The sequence below is a fragment of the Sinocyclocheilus rhinocerous genome, unplaced genomic scaffold (genome assembly GCF_001515625.1).
Source record: "Sinocyclocheilus rhinocerous isolate Xijiao unplaced genomic scaffold, SAMN03320098_v1.1 scaffold1538, whole genome shotgun sequence".
Classification (NCBI taxonomy): domain Eukaryota; kingdom Metazoa; phylum Chordata; class Actinopteri; order Cypriniformes; family Cyprinidae; genus Sinocyclocheilus; species Sinocyclocheilus rhinocerous.
Genome location: NW_015661872.1, coordinates 278,354 through 296,931, shown reverse-complemented (window position 1 = coordinate 296,931; position 18,578 = coordinate 278,354). Strand labels below are relative to the sequence as shown.

At 36.3% G+C, this 18,578-nt stretch overlaps 1 pseudogene; it reads right to left on the bottom strand.

Annotated features, from left to right (window-relative positions):
- LOC107726605 (neuroblastoma-amplified sequence-like) overlaps positions 1 to 18,578 on the bottom strand; it is a 158,331-nt pseudogene that overhangs the window by 128,295 nt on the left and 11,458 nt on the right.

Here is an 18,578-nt window from a genome sequence, read left to right as displayed (position 1 = left end):
GACAATGTAGATGCCTGACAAACGTTGTTGTTGTTGTTGTGATCATAAACTGTATAGATGTGATTACACGCAATACACGGAGCTTTTCCCTCACCATTGTAACGCGCTGCTTTTGCAAGGTTCCGTGAAAACGTTTCAGCTTTTGTTTTCCTTTTTCGCCCTGAAAAAGATATCACAGATTCATCAAGTTTGTCGAAATTATCCATCCTTGATCACTTTTAGCCACCTTTGACGAAACTCCTCTGAAAGGTGAAAGTAGCCTTGTCACCTGACCTGCATACAGCGTGCTGATTCGCTAAAATGGACTTATCGGCTTCTGTTCAAAAACAACAAGGGCGCTTGTCGCTTCTGCAGTAAAACGTGAACTCACGATGCCTCGAAAGTGGACAAAACCGGCTTTTTTGACAAAACGTGTTTAGGGTTCAGATCGCGCTATATGTGGAGAATAATGCATGGCAATCAGCTCATTTTTTTTTTACAGTGGCATTTATCGGTTTTTGCAAATTAACTCTTCATATATAGTTACAGCACCCTGATTAATTTAAGAAGCAACCTCAGTGATTTGATTCTGGAGCCAGGCCTGCACCAAGTAACTAACAACCTAACTTACTAACCACAATTTTGGTGTCAATTTTTTGGTGTCAAAGACAACTCTGAAACTTCCACTAACTAACCAACTAAATAACTAACCAACCCATTACAATTCTTGGTGTCCTTTTAAAGGTAATTAAAACTTTGAAAGCCACTACTACTAAAATATGCTATACTAAAATAAATTTCACAACAATACTCTCAAACTAAACTGTCAGAAATAACTAGCTGATTCAGAAGTTACACTGAAGAAACACATTTTAGAGATGACAAAATGCACTAGTCATCAGAGCTAATGTATGTTCTGCTGAGCAAACTCTGTTAGAGGACTGAACTGGAAATGGACAAGAAGAAAATACAGTGATTTAGAGGTGAAAATGGAACAAATAACAACCTAAAAATGCGAAAACTGGATATAATTTGTCCCGTTGGCCATTTTGAAGGCTGGGAACAGAACCAAAGAGACGAAAAAGTAGGCAATCATATTTTCTGAAGAAAATGATGATTGGTGTTTGGCAATGCAAAAAATGTGGTGGAAAATTTACAGTACTTTCCTTCATATCATGACTGAAAAACACAATTATGTTCCTCACACATATACACAAACTCCTTCCCAAATGAGACAACTTTTATAGAAAAAAGCAATGGCATGCATGTGAGCACAGTTCAACAGATCGTGCGTGATCTGAGGCCTAAAACCATACAAATAAAATAAAATAAAAATAAAATTAAATATACAATAACATGAAATGAAAAAAATAAAATACAAATGAAATGAAAAATAAAATACTTGAACAAAACAGAAAAACAGACCAGTTCAACAGAGGCCAGTTCTGAGGCCTAAAACCATACACAACAACAAACTAAATAAAATGCTTGAAAAAAAAAAAATGGGGATAAGTGGGCCAAAAACTGAAAATCAAAATGCTAATTTTAAATGCGTTTAGTTTGATAAATCTGTTTAATAAATATTAGAATATTATCATTTAAAAAGGATTATATTAAATTAACTAGAATGTTGAATTCTATCACTACATATACACAACTCTAAACCTTCTACAACAGTCGGTAGAAAAAAAGTCTAAAAGAAAACTTAATTTGGCTGTGTTTCATTCCAGCAGAGACGGCAGATGGCGAGAGACCACTGGTACGGCGAGAGTCCTGCAGCAGCGCTGTTAGCGCTCACAGAGAAGGAAACCGGCCTCCAGCTGGTGGGGGGGGGTGTTGCAAATACTCTTACTCTGTGTGTCTCTCTCTCTTAACACACACAAACCTGTCCACTAAATCAGCGCACTCCCATACACACACACCAAAGCGTGTATAGCCACCAACCTAACAAAAACATTGCTAGATTACAATATGTACAAAACAGAGCCGCACAAGTTCTCACCGAGTCCTCATCTCAGTGTAAGCGTAGGTGTAGAAGCTATTGCCTGTTTCCTCTGTTTTGATACTTTTCGTGTATATATTTAGAGTGAGCAATTACATCAGTCTTTCATGTCTGAGTTCTGAGGGCGTCAAAAGAGACAACACACTTTTGGAGTGTCATCGGCGAACAAGATCTGTGCGAAATCCCTAAGGAAGTCTTACCCGACGCCACAAAAGCATTCACCGTATTAGCGCCTTCAAATCTGCAAAATCTAATTTCTTCTTGCTCAGCTATGAGGTGAAATGGAAATTAAAGCTAAACTGAAGTCTATTTTTAAGACAGCTGTCAAAAGATGCTGTTAAAAGTAATTATGAAAAATCAGTCATGTAATACTACGGATGTTACGTACAGCTGTCTGCCACTCGTGATTAATTGCTCCTTAAATACAAATCAAGCTAAACTGAGAAAGAACAAATGACACTGAAAACAGTGGCGCAGCACAAAAGTAAAAGTGTCAGGATGAACTTGCCGGTCACTCAGGTTGTTGCTGGTAACAGAGAGGTCAGTGATTCAATCTCTGCGACTGTCTTGGGATATCTGATGTTTGACATTTAAGACGTCTGAGCTCAAGACGTGTCTGCTCTTAAATATAATGGCTCTGTTACACATTGTTCTGGACTCAAATATCCGAGGTCTTTCGGAGTGAGCTCAGATATGTCTGTCCCGAAGACGTAGTCCCTGACTTTTATCACCTACTCACTTCAGGATATGGCTAGAAATCTTTCTTTCTGAAGGAGCTCACCAGGAAAAATTCTGGCTGCCAATATATGAAACTTACTGGAAACACAAACGAGAAACTAGAGTTAAATAAACAATAATACATAAGTCAATTTTACCTGCACTTTATGGACTTAAAGGAATAGTTCACCCAAAAATGAAAATTTTGTCATCATTTACTCACCCTCATGTCATTCCATACCTGTTTATTTCTAATGTTGAACACAAAAGAAGATATTTTGAAGAACCGAACAGACGTCCATAGTAGGGAGAGAGACACTATGGAAGTCAATGGGGACCATCAACTGTTTGATTACCAGCATTCTTCAAAATATCTTCTTTTATGTTCAACATAAGAAACAAACTCATACAGGTTTGGAATGACATGGTGGTGAGTAAATGATGGCAACATTTAAATTTTTTGGGTGACCTATCCCTTTAACAGTTCTTTAGTCAGCTTTGACGAAACTCCTCTCAGCTAGCACGTCTTTTCAAAGTGAAAGTAGCCTTGTCACCTGACCTGAATACAGCGCGCTGATTCGCTAAAATGGACTTATCGGCTTCTGTTCAAAAACAACAAGGGCGCTTGTCGCTTCTGCAGTAAAACGTGAACTCACGATGCCTCGAAAGTGGACAAAACCGGCTTTTTTGACAAAACGTGTTTAGGGTTCAGATCGCGCTATATGTGGAGAATAATGCATGGCAATCAGCTCATTTTTTTTTTAAAGTGGCATTTATCGGTTTTTGCAAATTAACTCTTCATATATAGTTACAGCACCCTGATTAATTTAAGAAGCAACCTCAGTGATTTGATTCTGGAGCCAGGCCTGCACCAAGTAACTAACAACCTAACTTACTAACCACAATTTTGGTGTCAATTTTTTGGTGTCAAAGACAACTCTGAAACTTCCACTAACTAACCAACTAAATAACTAACCAACCCATTACAATTCTTGGTGTCCTTTTAAAGGTAATTAAAACTTTGAAAGCCACTACTACTAAAATATGCTATACTAAAATAAATTTCACAACAATACTCTCAAACTAAACTGTCAGAAATAACTAGCTGATTCAGAAGTTACACTGAAGAAACACATTTTAGAGATGACAAAATGCACTAGTCATCAGAGCTAATGTATGTTCTGCTGAGCAAACTCTGTTAGAGGACTGAACTGGAAATGGACAAGAAGAAAATACAGTGATTTAGAGGTGAAAATGGAACAAATAACAACCTAAAAATGCGAAAACTGGATATAATTTGTCCCGTTGGCCATTTTGAAGGCTGGGAACAGAACCAAAGAGACGAAAAAGTAGGCAATCATATTTTCTGAAGAAAATGATGATTGGTGTTTGGCAATGCAAAAAATGTGGTGGAAAATTTACAGTACTTTCCTTCATATCATGACTGAAAAACACAATTATGTTCCTCACACATATACACAAACTCCTTCCCAAATGAGACAACTTTTATAGAAAAAAGCAATGGCATGCATGTGAGCACAGTTCAACAGATCGTGCGTGATCTGAGGCCTAAAACCATACAAATAAAATAAAATAAAAATAAAATTAAATATACAATAACATGAAATGAAAAAAATAAAATACAAATGAAATGAAAAATAAAATACTTGAACAAAACAGAAAAACAGACCAGTTCAACAGAGGCCAGTTCTGAGGCCTAAAACCATACACAACAACAAACTAAATAAAATGCTTGAAAAAAAAAAAATGGGGATAAGTGGGCCAAAAACTGAAAATCAAAATGCTAATTTTAAATGCGTTTAGTTTGATAAATCTGTTTAATAAATATTAGAATATTATCATTTAAAAAGGATTATATTAAATTAACTAGAATGTTGAATTCTATCACTACATATACACAACTCTAAACCTTCTACAACAGTCGGTAGAAAAAAAGTCTAAAAGAAAACTTAATTTGGCTGTGTTTCATTCCAGCAGAGACGGCAGATGGCGAGAGACCACTGGTACGGCGAGAGTCCTGCAGCAGCGCTGTTAGCGCTCACAGAGAAGGAAACCGGCCTCCAGCTGCTGAGCTGTGATGGATGCTCACTGCAGAGGCGACTGACCTCCATAAGAGAGCATAGGCGGAAGGAGGGCGACCGAATCCAATACACTAAATCTATTCGCCACTCGTGATTAATTGCTCCTTAAATACAAATCAAGCTAAACTGAGAAAGAACAAATGACACTGAAAACAGTGGCGCAGCACAAAAGTAAAAGTGTCAGGATGAACTTGCCGGTCACTCAGGTTGTTGCTGGTAACAGAGAGGTCAGTGATTCAATCTCTGCGACTGTCTTGGGATATCTGATGTTTGACATTTAAGACGTCTGAGCTCAAGACGTGTCTGCTCTTAAATATAATGGCTCTGTTACACATTGTTCTGGACTCAAATATCCGAGGTCTTTCGGAGTGAGCTCAGATATGTCTGTCCCGAAGACGTAGTCCCTGACTTTTATCACCTACTCACTTCAGGATATGGCTAGAAATCTTTCTTTCTGAAGGAGCTCACCAGGAAAAATTCTGGCTGCCAATATATGAAACTTACTGGAAACACAAACGAGAAACTAGAGTTAAATAAACAATAATACATAAGTCAATTTTACCTGCACTTTATGGACTTAAAGGAATAGTTCACCCAAAAATGAAAATTTTGTCATCATTTACTCACCCTCATGTCATTCCATACCTGTTTATTTCTAATGTTGAACACAAAAGAAGATATTTTGAAGAACCGAACAGACGTCCATAGTAGGGAGAGAGACACTATGGAAGTCAATGGGGACCATCAACTGTTTGATTACCAGCATTCTTCAAAATATCTTCTTTTATGTTCAACATAAGAAACAAACTCATACAGGTTTGGAACTAAATGAGGGCGAGTAAATGATGACAATTTTCATTTTTCATTTTTAAAATGTTTTTGTTGCTGACCAGCAATATTATACTGGTGTTTACATTAATGTTGCTATGACCAACAGTATTTCACTTGTGTGAGCTTTGATAATAATCAAATTTTAACAAAGAATGCACATAACTTTTATTAAACACCCCATCTAGGTTTGATATATTATTAACTTGGCCATAAAGAGGGTCTTTCATCATCATTTACTCATAAATGGGGGACTTTTGTGTATGTGACAGTTCAATCAATTCTTTTATTTTAAAATATATACAACATAATATAGAAAATTAAAACATCAAGCTGAATAAATGTGTTAATGATGTTAAACTTAGAATGAAAAGTCAACTAAAATAAACATTTAATCACACATTTGATGTATTAATTTTGACAGTCATACATACTACCGTTCAAAAGTTTTTTTTTTAATGTATTCAGCAAGGATGCATTAAATTTATCAAAGCTTTAACCAAAAAGTTAAAAGTTAAAAATAACTGTTTTTAAGCACCAAATCAGCATATTGGAATAATTTCTGAAGGATCATGTGACTGTGAAAACAGTGAAAATTTAACAATGGGAATGTAACAAATGGGAAAACAGCTATTTTAAATTGTAATATTTCACAATATTATTGTGCATTTATATTTTTTATAAATTCTGAAATACATGAAGGCTTTTTGAGCATAAGAGATTTAACATAAAAATCTTACCGACCCTAAACTTTTGAACGGCTGTGTACATATCCCTTTAGTGTTTATTTTTAGCATTTTGGGCCCAGAGCCTGCAGTTATTTCATAATCTTAAGGTCTCAAAGACTAAAGCGCATATGGAAAAGGTGCACTGCAAAATGTCTCATTTACATAACCAACCTGTTTTAAACTAGCACCTCATTCAGTCATACAGAAGATGGTACCTAATAACCTCTTTTAGTGGACCCATCATCTAAAAATGACCTTTACCCGTTAGGCTCTTTCAAAAAGATTTATGTGGCTTTTGTTTATCCTGTTCACAGTAGATCGGCATCCTCTAATAAGTAATTCTTACCCTGCCTTAGGCAGAAGGTCGGAGTACTCGTGAGGAGAGGTGGTTTCTGGGAAATTGCAGAAAACAGCGAGCCAGTGCTGGAGCAGCTCAGAGCCATGGTAAGTGAAGAGAATATCCAACGCTTGCACGTTGCTCTCCTAAGAGAGAGAAAGAGACGAGAGGAACAAGATTGATAGAGATAAATAATTAATAGATAATTTTTTGCAACAGAACTAACTACGGACAGCTTTATACTATGCAGCAATGTTTCCCACATTACAAACCCCCAGAAGCCTTTGCATTGGGCAGGTGGCCATATTTCAGACATCTACACTTTAAAATACTTACAGAATAAGGAGGGAATCCATATTTTACGCCACACGCTAGCGAGGGCACACACACTTATCCACAAAACTGTGAAATGGTGACTATAACTCACGCCGCGGGACCCTGTTACAGACGCTCGCGTCATTGGACGGAGAACAAAGGAAGAGAGATTTACCCTTGCGTACGTTCTTGCTGACAGAACAATATTCTGATTGCGGAACTTCTTGAAAAACTCTGCATCAAATCGCTGCTCTGCCGCATGAGTTCCACCCAGAATCTCCTGAAGAAAAGTGATGAAAAAAAGAAGGATTAGAGACAGAGAGAAAGAAAGCAAAACAAGCATGAGAGTTCAGGAGAGGGTCTCGTACGTATACGCCTGAGGTAAATCCTCCCAGTCCACACCACTGACATTTATCGCTTTGACATTTACAATTACAGCCTTTAAGTCGACAGGGCCGCCATGTGTATGTGTGTGCACGTGTGTGTTTAATGTCTCAGAGGTCTGCTTACATTCAGAACTATTCCCATAGAAATCAATTACAGATGAAGACACTGACAAAGGCCATCCATCACAATACGAGCAGGACATTAACTATGCGATAGGATGAAACGACGACACTCTCATGCTGATGACTTTTAAATTTAAACAAAGCATTACGATATGAAGTCGTTCACACATTGATCATTTTATTCAGAAAATGGTGAGATGAAATGACTAAGATTTTTGAAATGACTATCTAAAATCCTAGTCACGCCATTCGCTCTGGGTTTATGGTTTCAGGATGATCAAAGTTACTTCAGAAGGTGGTCTGTATCATTTTACTACCAATTTATAACTGACCAACATGCAATATCTGCAATAAAATTGTTGTAATGTAGAAATAAGCAGGCTGTTTTTGCTACTGTGCCTTTAAGACTTCTATATGGAAATTACCTTGGTTATAATTGTCTAACCTTCACATACAACCATAAATCACATCAAGGGATTGAAATTACAGCAGCTGAATACTAAATAGGTGTTGACGGGGTCTAAAATTAACTATCTGCCAACATAAATATTTATCCAGACATGAAACATATATACAATAGGATATTTTTATTCGAGATGCACCGATCGTCAGTCTGCCGGTTCCGAGCCGGTCTGTTTTGACGTCACACACTTACGTTAAAATTAAGTGACATACAGTTTAGACACAATATTGACTGTTTTTGCTCAATTTCGCTGATGAAAATAGTTCCAATCAAAGCCACACCAGAACTGTTTTGTGTCTCCGAGCAACACAGCGGTGGTTCGTTACTGAATGAATCCACGTTTTTGAACGAATTAAGTGAGTCAATGATTCAGTAATCCATTCATTAAGACAGTAGTCACTTGCCTCGTTTCTGAATGAATCATCCGTTTGAACGAATCTGTTGAATGAAGGACTAAATGACTCACTCATTCAAACGGCCATTTGCCGCCACCTACTGGTTTGGTTTCATATTTACAACTATCATTGCATTTTCCCCAACATTTCTTATTTGTATGTTTAAAAATATTTAAAACATTAATCTTATAAAATTCTTTATGCATTCGAAAGTTTGCAGTATAAATGCATTTATGGCACCTCAGCTTCATCAAACCTGTTGAAAGTCTGTGTAAATACATATAATGCCACTTCAGATGCAGCTTCTGTGTTTCCTGCAGTGGAAAGATGGAGTTTGTTGATACTGATTTCATTTGAACGGTAACAGCTCTACAGTTTCTTATTATTCTAACTGAATTAGTTAAAAACAATGTAAGAATTTGATGTGAAAGATGACATTTAATAAGGTTAATGAAAATGACAATTTAAGAAACAGTGGAAATTACATCCGTTTTGTTAAATAGTACAGCAACTCCTTTTCAGTTAATTGTTATTTCTACCTTTTTTGTAATTTTGTTGTTTAAGTGAGAGAACATCTGTAACTTTGTCCAGACTGGGGGAATTGTAATGTTTAATATTTTTTTATTATGTAAATATTTTTTTTGCATTAAAAAAAAAGTATAGATTTTTGTTTGTATATGCTGTCAATGATAGTTTTTAGAAAGAAAACCGGAATCTGCAAAAATCGGTATCGGCAGGTCACACTTAAAAAAAAAAAACGGAAATCGGAATCAGCCAAGAAAATTGCAATTGGTGCATCTCTAATTTGTATTTGTTTATTTATTTTCACACACACACACACACACACACACACACACACACAGACACACACACTATATTAGAAACACTCGGACTGGTGGCTTAATGGCCTTTAAAAAGCTGTTCTTAATCTTTTTTTTGTTTTAATTTCCAGTTAAAATATCTAAAAATCCTTTGAAACATTATGCAGTTAGTATTTAGTTGAGAAGCAATACTGAATAAGATATTCAAACTTATCTTTAGAAAATACATCTGTAAACTCTATTATGTCCGTGCACAGGCAGATTTTTTTTATAAACAAGTAAAAAAGGTGAAAGTCACCAGTACATTATAACAAAATGCAGTTATATTCAAAACATATCTGGTTCTCAAGTCAATTTATCTTGTTTTACAGATTTTTTAATATTTTCTCCTGAAAAACAAAAAGTCCAAAAAAACGAATTAAAAACTCATTAAGAAGTCCTTTTTTTGTAGTGTGTGTTGCCACAGAGTTTTGAAGAGGAAAAAAAACATACTAGAGGGATCAGAGCGATGAATTGGAGTATAGGTTAGATATGATATTATGTAAATTAGGGTAGTATAAAGTGCTACCAGCTTAGTTTCCCAAAACGGTCTATTTGTACTGGGGAGGAAGAACAAAGAAAATCCTGTTCTCCATAATATATCTTTTTTAAACCCAAATTGGTTTCTATTAAAGCCAGATTCTGGAATTTTAAAGCTTTATTGAATACGAAAGTATAGTTTTTTTGGAAAGTGTTACGTCATAAGTGGCCAAGCGGTCCAGATAGCAGAGAAGCTTCAATCTACTTCTGCAGAGCTCCTTCTGCTCTAGAGAGTCAGTCTGGAAGAGCATGAGATCAACAGGATTAAACATGCAAACACAGTCTTATCTGGAGCTTATCAGCATCCATCCAATTCAGAGAGCCACCGCTAATATCCATGAAAAAGGTGTAATGAAATAAGGCTTCACACACTCTGGGGGAGGGGTGGAGGATTTGACAGGCATGTGCGTAGAGGCTTACAGATGTAATGAAAGCCATTACAAGGAAATACAGATGAATGGGACGATTTGAGATTGAAGAAAAAAAGTGGAATAAACAGAGGGAGAACAGTGCTGAAAGGGTAGTGAGCCATTATAGACCCAGATTAGGTCATCAAAGACAGCCTAATGTAAGGCGACCGCTGCCTGATTGCCTGGATGCCCATGCGAGCGTGCGCGTGTATCAGTCAGCATGAGAATCCACAGAAGGCAATTACAATCTCATCTCATTCTCTCTGCATTACTGCGGAAACCTGAGCATCCTGTTGTATGCGAATGAGACCCGCACACGAGCACAGATCATTGGACTGGGGGAGAATATTGAACTGCAGGATGTTATCGCAAAGCAAACATGATAAAAGAAGATTGAAAGGATAGCCTATGCATAACCACACTCACTCGTGGACGCTTAGCGCACATCTATCGCCGGCCTCCACACGCTAGAGCGATTCTATTCCAGTCGTACCGATTGTAATGAAACTAAAGCAGAATTCAATGGCGTGTCAAGGGTTTATGGATGGCCTGACTGTAGAAGTAGCATTTTAAAAGCGCACTGAATCGGCATGCAGCTGTCAGTTCACCTAACAACTAGTGTGATGAGGTCGCTCGTCTTTAAAAGTGTCAAAACGCAACATACACCTAACACTGACTACTGACATGGTCAAACTTGAAAAAAAGAAAAAAAAACTATAATAACCATTTAAGAACTTGTACAAGTAAAAGTCAATAGAATGATTGCAAAGCAGGCTGGTTTAAGAGAGGAGAAAAGAAATAGGCTATTGATTTGTCACAGTTTTGAAAAAAAATAAAATAAAAGAGGCACTGGTTAGTAATAGCTAACATTCCTAACTAATACATTATGCTTTTTTTTTTTCTTCAAATTTAGACCAATTTTTCAACAAAACAAGGATTAAAAAGTAAATAAATACAGGGTTTTAATCACAAAAACTATTTTAAACACCACATCAATAACGCAATTAACAAGATTCATGCAAATTGACATCAACATCTAAGGTGCCACTGATGCGATGCGTCATTTCATTTCAAGCAACACTGCATTTTTGCCTCAGAGCCCCTTTAACTCAGCAGTTTGAGGCTCTTCTGTCTTTGTGGCCTCAAATTTAAGACAATATCTATGATTTATATGCAATATATGATATTTAAGGCTTTTTAATTTGTAACAAAAAAATATAGATGACTTCAAACGTTTAATTCTTATTTAAATGAGAGCTAGAGGAGGTGTAAACCCAAATAAAGTGGGAGAAATGGTGTGACAATAAACAATAAAGATGGATATATCAAAACACCAATCAGCATGCAAATTGTTGTAAAAACTAAATGGCCAATTGCAGTCAAGTAGGTAAATTTACGATGAATACTGAACGGTCAGTCTGATGAAGTGTATTTTCTGCGCTACTGGCACCATCAAATGTTTACAAACAGGTCCTGCTGCTGGCAAAAGCATTTCCATATTTTGTTCCAGCTTATCCAAAAAAATTACACTGCCTTCAAAGTGCACCTGGAAAACTTGTTTCTCCAAATCGGCCATTCGTTATTACAACATGACATGCATTCAAGTCACACAAGAAACACTTTGTGAACAATAAACCTAAATAACTACATATGAGATCAAACTGATGAAAACTGTTCATTTATATAACTTATTTTTACATAGTATTTAACAAAAAAAGTAATCCCTGAAAGTTGAGTGATTAACTTTACACTTGTTGTCTATAAGCCAATCCACCATTAAAATTACTGAAATAAAGCATGTATATATAAAAAAGAATTCCAAATCATTCAATAGTGCAATAATCAAAGTATACAGATTAGAGCTATGTATTATTATAAATTAATATATCTAATTTTATATAGATCAGTGTTTCCGCAACAACACTACAATTCATCTATCATCTAGAATTATGATATTTTGGGCTCCACTTGACTAGTTTCATAGTTTCAGTAATATAATGTGCTTGTGACACGTAATTTAAATTATATTTACATTTTCTTCATTAAGGCTCAATAAAAATTTGATTATTATGCTCATAATATAAAGCAAAGAGAAGACAAAATATTGTATTAAAATGCAAAACATTGTCCCCATTTTATATTTTATTTGATAAATAAGGTTTAAAATAGGCAGCACACATAAGCCTGAAATGATCTCGAAAACTACTGCATGTTTGAAAGGAGTCCGTGCTGCAGCTGAATTAACTGCAGGCAGTGTCATTTTCAACAGGGAGAAAAACAGTGAGACTGAAGCCTGATTGACAGGCAGACATTGTTAAGGGGAATCACTATCAAAATATGCAGTGTAGCTGTGATGGTGAAAGGAGAGAGGAGCATTGAACTTTCTCTAACACACACACACACACCTTCAACGAAACCCAGCGATCTGATCGATATTACCCCATTGCTATAATGGCGGCGTAGTTAAAAAGAAATTAACAGAATGATGATTGTGTTTTTTTGCCGTTGCATTACCACAGCTGAACGTCGGGAGAAATTGAAGTACACCCCATTAGACTCCCTTTTTCAATGTTGATGTGTCTGTCTATTTTTTCTTTATGTCACTCTTTATCTTCCTTCTTCATCGAACTATTTGAATATCTGGAATCTGAGGGTGCAAAAAAATCTAAATATTGAGAAAATCGCCTTTAAAGTTGTCCAAATTAATTGTCCTTAGCAATGCATATTACTAATCAAAAATTAAGTTTTGATACATTTATGGTAGGAAATTTACAAAATATCCTCATGGAACATGATCTTTACTTAATATCCTAATGATTTAGCATAAAAGAAAAATCAATAATTTGTGACCCATACAATGTTTTGTTGGCTATTGCTACAAATATATGCCTTATGACTGGTTTTGTGGTCCAGGGTCACACACATACATACACACACACATATACATATATACATATATATACATATATACATACACACACACACACCTTCAACGAAACCCAGCGATCTGATCGATATTACCCCATTGCTATAATGGCGGCGTAGTTAAAAAGAAATTAACAGAATGATGATTGTGTTTTTTTGCCGTTGCATTACCACAGCTGAACGTCGGGAGAAATTGAAGTACACCCCATTAGACTCCCTTTTTCAATGTTGATGTGTCTGTCTATTTTTTCTTTATGTCACTCTTTATCTTCCTTCTTCATCGCTTTTATCTCTTTTGCTCTCTAAAAGCTTGTTTCTCTTTTTCCTTCCGTCTCGGCATTATTTCTCCATTTTTCATCGGTTTTCTCTTGGTCAATCACTATTTCTCCCTCGATGGAGTGAAAAGGACATCATGCATCATACACAGAGACAGACACTCATAAACAGCCATATTAACATGCACATTAAATATGCTGACTGCATACAAACAAACAGCCTGAGGAGTAAACACAAACACACACTCTGGTGTCAGACCGCTGGCGGAAACGTACAGTAATTAAGTGCAAATTAGATACAGTTCTGTGTGATATGCATGGAGAGCGTGTGTGTACGTGTTTAACTGAGTTACGCTATGAAAAATGAGGCAATTTTGTCTGTGTGTAAACAAGTGTGTTTTGATTAGTGCAGTGTTTACAGCAAATGTTAGCCAATCTACGATTTTTTTGTCTATATCTTCCTCCCTATCGAGTGTGAGAGCGTTCATAATTTGTGTTCACCGAGGGCTCTTTCATTAAAGGCCTCTTGGGCAAAGCACAACAGAGGCATAAATTACCTTATGCAGATTAGAAATAAATCTATAAACGGCTTTAATTTTATCCTGCTCCTCTTCCTCTCGCTTCTCTTTATCGGTCTCCCGCTCTTTCTCTCCCTTCCCATCTGTGCTGTCTCCAAGATCTCTTTCACTGAATTTAACTTCCTCATGAGCTTTATGAGAACATCTACAAGGAGTGGGTCACGTCCAACAACCAACTAGTGCATTAGTGAGGTTGACTAGTTTATCTGTATTTTTTTCTTTCTTTTTATCATTACATTTTAGCGGTGGTGCTTTAATTAGTGCGCTGAGAGCACGCTGTTCTTTAGCTCTTGGGCAGATTGCATGGTAAAACTATTCAGGATAATTCAAAAAGTTATTAAGTCAAGTTAAAAATAGTCCAGCTTTTAAACATGCCATGTAATCAAATTTGGAGTTTTGTGGCTTTTAGTACGTGACTATCAGTTTTGTGACTACTGTATGTGCTAGTGCAGGGGTTTTTAAACTAGGGTCCGAGGATCCCACAAAGGGTATATGGGGGCAAAAAGGACTTTAAAAAATATATTTTTTGGATATATTTGGATAACTAAGTTTATAAATTTTAATTCACTCAAATAGTGGACAGAAAAAAAATACAGTCAATATATGCAGTAATACATAAATAGAATATACTATATAAATAAAAATAAATATTTTCCAGGTAACATTTAAATAGTTTTGTTTTGATTTAATACTGTGACAAATTATTCCACGACATTCTAATTTATTGAGATGCACCTGTATATATATATATATATATATATATATATAAAAGTCATTACAGTCACTTTTTATGCATCCTTGCTAAATAAAAGTATTAATCTTTCCAAAAAAACTCTTACCGGCCACACACTTTTAAACAAAAATATTATATTAATAAATGAAAAATGTCACAGGATTTTGAGTCCATTAACTGGAGAGTAATAATTTTTTGGAAATCATTTAAATATATTACTCTACAGAGACACTAATTTAAACTAGCAAGACCAGGAAGGATCATAAAATAGAGAATTATGATGTTTTTGTGAAACCTAATGGCCAATTAAAAAGCAATATTCATTATGTTTCTTAAATTTTCTACTGTCACCAAAATCATCACAAATATATCAATAATATTCAATATTCACTGATGAAAACTGATACACATACAAAAGACACACCTCCAAACTGAGGAAGCCCCCATCATGGGCCAAGGTGACTCGCGGCGAGGTTTCAAACCACTCGCAGGACTTGCCAAGTACGTTTTTTAATGTGCGCACAGAGGAGACAGTGAGGGCCCCAGAACAGCGGGCTAAAATCAAAGCAGTCTCACTCCACCAGCTCACATCTATCAGAAACTGGTACTGCTCCTTATCTGAGAAGAGAGACAGAGAAAGAGACAGGTGTTGAGGAAGACAAGACAGAAAAACAATCTAAATATCATAAATAAAACATTTCACAGACATTCATTCATTTAAAAGTCACCATTCCACAGCTAAACATGATAGATGATTTAGAAACATCATTTTCAAAGAGGAAACGGAGAAGAAAGCACAAACCGAGGACAAGCAGACAGACAAGCTTTATGAAAACGTGCGAGAGTTGGCAACAGTGTTCACTTGGAACCTCAATCGAGGTGGTACTAAAAAAAAAGTAACAGGTACCAGGTACTGTACCCAGTGGAAACCCCCCCAACAGTGAGCCGTACCGTGCCGTACCATGCAGTGGAAAAGCGCCATTGGTTAGCCATTGTATATTGATTGCCCTGAAAAGTGTAAACACTGTAGTGCTTTCAAAACATTGCTTTGTTTGATTGAGAATCCCAAACAGTCCTGCACAGCAACATTAGTTCAACCAATGGTGTGAGTCTGGGGGCGTGACTATCTGATTTCCTGACCAATGACAGGCAAGCAAAGTGTTCAAGAAACCCGTTTAAAAACAGTTATGATTTTTTCAATTACATTGATTGGAACAGTGGCGTAGCAATGCATACACTTCAGCTAGAAGTCTCTGAAATTGAGCACACACACACACAGAGTGATTTTATTACTTGTTCCTCTTGTTTCCAGCTGCCTCTCAGTTTGAATGATGGAATATCCCAGAGACTGAGACTGCCAGAGAAGTGGATCACAGCCAGCACTGTGCCATCAGGAGACAGACTCATTCGGAACACGCCATCCTGAGTAAACATACACGTTCAATTAGGCATTACACTATTTATTCAGAGTTCTTAGCAGAATGAAATTGAGCTTTGGCTTTTCGTTTTATATGCTGTCATACCGGCCCAGAGAGACAGGCAAGAAAATGTCATGCAAAAAAAATATTGAGTGAGCGACACAAAAACTTCACTGAGGTGAGTCACCTGTTCACTGTTATGCCTGGAGAAAAGTCGAAAGCTGGGCATCCTGAAGAATCCTCGCCTCTGGGACTACAAAAGTGACAAATGATGATTCATAACTTCCTTCATGAATATCATGGATGCATTTACATACTAAAATTTGTTGTACTCTCACTCATTCCTGTTTAAAAATACAGGTTAAACTGCTAGCTGGTATTTAACTGCAACAAAGCAGCTACCAGCTGGTCATACTAGCTTCAGGTTATCAAGCTGGTTTCTGGAACATGCTAGCTGGTAACTAATAACTAAAATGGACCACTTAGAAACCAAAAAGATACACTGAACAGATTTTATTTACCCATAAACTTTTATTCACATATAAACACACATACATAGAGTACATCAAATATAGTAAACAGAATGTCGACCATGTGTCACGCTAAAACAAACCTCACTGCTTCTCATGCTTCATGCACACGTTTGAGCTTTTGAGTTTACCATATGTCATATCAATAAGCATAACAATCATATCTCTTCATAAGAACAGGTTTAAACCGCTTGATTTTGTTTGTTTGTTTTATTTTCTTCTTAACGCCATTCCAGCATCTATGGCTATATTCATGGCTAGAACCAGTTAATCCATACACAAGTCTGTCTACACACAAGTTGGGGGGGGGGACAATTTAGAATCAACCACTTGATTCATATGAATTAATTTAATGAAGACTTTATGGGTTTCTTTGGATCTTCAAAGTTTTGGTTACCTGGATTTTCAATAGAAGGACAGAGACCTTTCAGGCTTAATTAAAAATAACTTAATTTGTGATTCAAAGATTAAACAAATGTTTGGAATGACCTGAGGATGAGTAAATGATGACAGAATTTGAATTTTTGGGTGAACTATCCCTTTAAAATCAAAAGTGATGCTCTTCGGAGGATGCTTTTTAGTCTTTCACAGGCCTCTCAGCAACATGTTTAAGGTGGGTGAGAGATAATGATGGTTTTCAAACTGAATACCCACCATGATTTCTTACACAATCAGTATAAATAATTGAACATTAAAAAAATATGAAGAATATCAAAACAGGTTCCACCAGTTCAATCAGAAGTCATTGGGTCTGTAGGAGAGAATAAACAGCTAGAAGCTTCAGTACTAAAGCTCTTATTAAGCCTACAATGCAGCTTCCAGAGCTCACTACATAAAACCTTTACAACCTCAGAAAACCAGAAATGAGCCTGTGCTTTCAGGTTTGTCAAATACTGTGATGTGAGAATGTATGATTGTGTATTCTGAGCAGAAGTCAGTGCAGAAGTGGCTTTACGCCTTGAAATATCTGTTTCTTAAGGGGTAGAGCAGCCCATACAAATGCATGAACTACTAGAGTTTTTGTACCCTTCTCATAAAATCCAATACAAAAGCAAGCACTGAACACACTTGGAGTTGGGGATTTGTCAAGGAGAAATGTGCTAATAGTTTTGCAAAGTGACCAAACTTCCGATTTTCTTCTGGCAGCCGATAAAAAAGCAATAACCCAAGTAATGCATAAGGACCAGAATACCATAAAGACTGTAGGCTCTTTTGACCTGCAAGCATCACCCTAGTAACTACCCAGATGCCCAACCACATTGCTACAAGCTAACAATAACTTAGACCTTTAAGTAACACCTTAGTAACCACTCATAACACCACCACAGCAATACCCCAGAAAACATTTTGCAACCTGCTAACCACTCAAAAGACTTCAGCAAAAACACATGAATAAATAAGCAACACGGAGGCATCCAGCCCCTAGTCATGCCCCCACAACCACTCAAAAACCATCAATGCCCAAGCAACCAGCAACTTAACTAAATATTTGGGTATTAGTTGGTTAAATGTACAGTATAATGGTGAACAGGAGACTTCATCAAATATATTTTTTGCATTCCCATTTGCTCAAATAGCAAAAGAAAAACTCCAAGGAGAGGAGAGAATGATGTCAAATTTGTCACTCCCGCAACTGTGGTAGAAACACTCTCACAGCAGCGCTAAATAGTTTTTTGTAATTTGATGCAAAAGTAATGTAATACAAAGTATAGTGTTATTAATAGGGCTGGGCGATATAGCTAAAAAATGTATCAACGATATAATGTTTCATATCGTTCGGTATCGATAATTGTTGACATTTTATACACTTTTTTTAAAAGCAAAAAACAATAGAAAAAAATGTTAAAATTTAACCACTGTATTTATAATTAACACAATTTATTGAGACAAACAACAAATATTTTTTCTTTTAACAATCAAACACAATAAAAATT